The 2595-nt window shown below is 42.5% G+C and overlaps 1 pseudogene; it reads right to left on the bottom strand.

Moving 5' to 3' along the window:
• Positions 1-231: 231 nt before the first annotated feature.
• Positions 232-2090, bottom strand: LOC109167342 (annotated as a pseudogene).
• Positions 2091-2595: the final 505 nt, after the last annotated feature.

The raw sequence follows: 2595 nt of genomic DNA, 5'->3' as shown, positions 1-2595 counted from the left end.
TCATGCCTCATTTATATGGCTTCAAACTCTATCTGAGAGCACCTAAGCCTTGAAAGAATCTCAATAATTACAAATTTATTGAGCTAGGAAGTACCAAGGAATGCAATGTTTTGTATGTGTTGGCAATTCCTCAATCCATGAAAGCCACAACAATGTCTAGAAACTGGGGCCTGAGGGAGATAACAAGAGAGCAGGTAGGAATTTATACCAATGCTTGGTTGTCATCATTCCTCAAAGTCTGGCAAAAATTTTATATTATAAATTTTTTGAGTAACATACTAAACAGAACATAGTACATAGGAAAACAAGTTCTTTGAACTATTTTTTACAGGGTAGTACAAATCCTATATCCTTCTCATGGTTCTAAAAGGAAAAGAAAACATCTTTCAAAATCTCTTGCTTCAAGTGCCTATAATAGCACAATATTGGTACTGACAAAAACCAATTTCAATAAGAACTTAAATGAGAAAGAATGCTAATACCTTTTTAAAGCTGAGATTTTCACCTACTATTTACTTCAGATGGTGTCTTAGCAATGATGGACAGCGCATGAAGTCCACTCTGCAACTCCTCTTGCAACAAATCATAAATCAATCTATGCCTCTTAACCAAACTCTTGCCCTCAAACTTCTCAGAAACCACTCTCACATTGAAATGTGTCTCACCATCACTGCCCCTAACCCCAGCATGACCAGCATGCTGATATGAAATATCTTCAACATCCAATTCAGCAGGCATGAGATCCCTCTCCAATCTCTCCCTAATTCTCATCCCCCGACTCCCCAAAATAACACTATCAGGCGATACTGCTTTACTATCATTACCACCACTCTCTTCAGAACTCATTCCAGTTTTTGAATTCTCATTTTCATTATCATTAGTCACTCCAAAATTCGAGCTCTCAGTTGTATTGCTTGCATCCTCATCATGACCCAAACTTCCTGTCTTTTCAGCTTCCACATACAACTGCAGAGCCTTCTTCTGCATCAACTTGAGCATATTCAAGAAACCATTGTTCCTTGATGGTGTTAAACTCTGTTGCAACCCAATAAACTCTGTTGCAACCCAACAAGTACTACAAAATTAGGTGATACCCTCACAATCTCATCAACAGGGCGGCCTGACAGCCCTTGAACCAGCAAAGCTGCAAGGCCCTTTGTGAGCACCAAGTCAGAATCAGCCTCAAAGATGGCATTTTTATTTGCATCAAGATATACCCTTACCGAGACCTGCGAAACGGCTTTCCCACACCCTTCCCCTTCCCCTTACCGAGACCTGCGAATCAGCCGTACGCCCCCCACACCCCCTATTCCCGCACTCCTCCCCTTCTCTTCCCATCCCGCCACACCCTTCCCCTTTCCCTCAAGTGGTATCAACCATGGCTCCCCCACCTGTCTCGGTCCCGGGCTACCTCTCCCTGCCTTCAGGTCTGCCGTGTACGGGAACTTGTCCACGGTTAAACCGGATTTCCTCGCGAGCTTACAAAATTTATATGCATGCCCCAACAAACCACAATAAAAGCAAAAGTTATGCAGTCGTTTATACCGGAAATTCACCCAACAGCTTGTCTTATCCCGTTTAATAAGCTTCATCCTTCGCTTTAACGGATTGTCAAGCGGAATTGTGACCCAGACCTGGTGAAACTTCTTCCACGGTGCCCCTGGGTAGCGGTCATCCACCTTAACAAACGAACCAATAAAATTGGCAGCTTGCTCAAGTACCGCCTCCAAAGTATAACCCAACGGTAAATCATAGAGTTGCACCCACATATCCACAGAACTCAACTCAACCGCTGCCGGCCGGACACCCGCCTCCACCTGTCTACAAACAAGGGTGTTATTATCAAACGACCATGGTCCTTCATCGAGAACCCTTTGCATATCAGTCTCATAATAGAAAATAAACATAAACAATCCCGGTTGAATCTCCGTAGCCTGCATACCCCACACCGGTTGCCAAACTGAGGCCATAAACTGCCTCATATATTCCAGTTTCACTACCTTGTGTGTCAAGAAACGGCCACACACCCACCGCCTCTCCTCCTTCTCCTTGAACCGGAATTTCAATATTATAGTTAGACTTCCATGCATTATTGGTCAAGTATCTATTTTTCATAGCATACAAAATTAAAATTGAAATTGTCTAGTTGATATAGTCCATAATCATGTACCATTACAAAACATTGTAGTATCTTTTCAAACATAGTCCATAATCATGTACCATTACACCATGCATTATTGGTCAAGTATCTATTTTTCATAGCATACAAAATTAAAATTGAAATTGTCTGGTTGATATAGTCCATAATCATGTACCATTACATAACATTGTAGTATCTGTTCAAACATACTTTCTCAACTTGATGAAGCACAAAGAGTCAATACTCCCACCTCCACCCCCATTGAGGCTCAATCTCATGACCTCCCACATGGGAGAAGTCACTACATGCCATTTGAGCACAAGGTGCTTGACCAGGGCTGTGCAGTCGGACGGATCGGACGGTTCGGATGCCGGAAATACTCCCCCGGTCGGATATCGGATTTCAAGTTTGACTACCCTATCCGTTTTTTTTGTTGACTTATCCGTTCGGTTATT

The sequence above is a fragment of the Ipomoea nil genome, unplaced genomic scaffold, assembly GCF_001879475.1.
Source record: "Ipomoea nil cultivar Tokyo-kokei standard unplaced genomic scaffold, Asagao_1.1 scaffold3150, whole genome shotgun sequence".
Classification (NCBI taxonomy): Eukaryota; Viridiplantae; Streptophyta; class Magnoliopsida; order Solanales; family Convolvulaceae; genus Ipomoea; species Ipomoea nil.
This window is presented reverse-complemented; position numbering and strand designations above follow the sequence as displayed.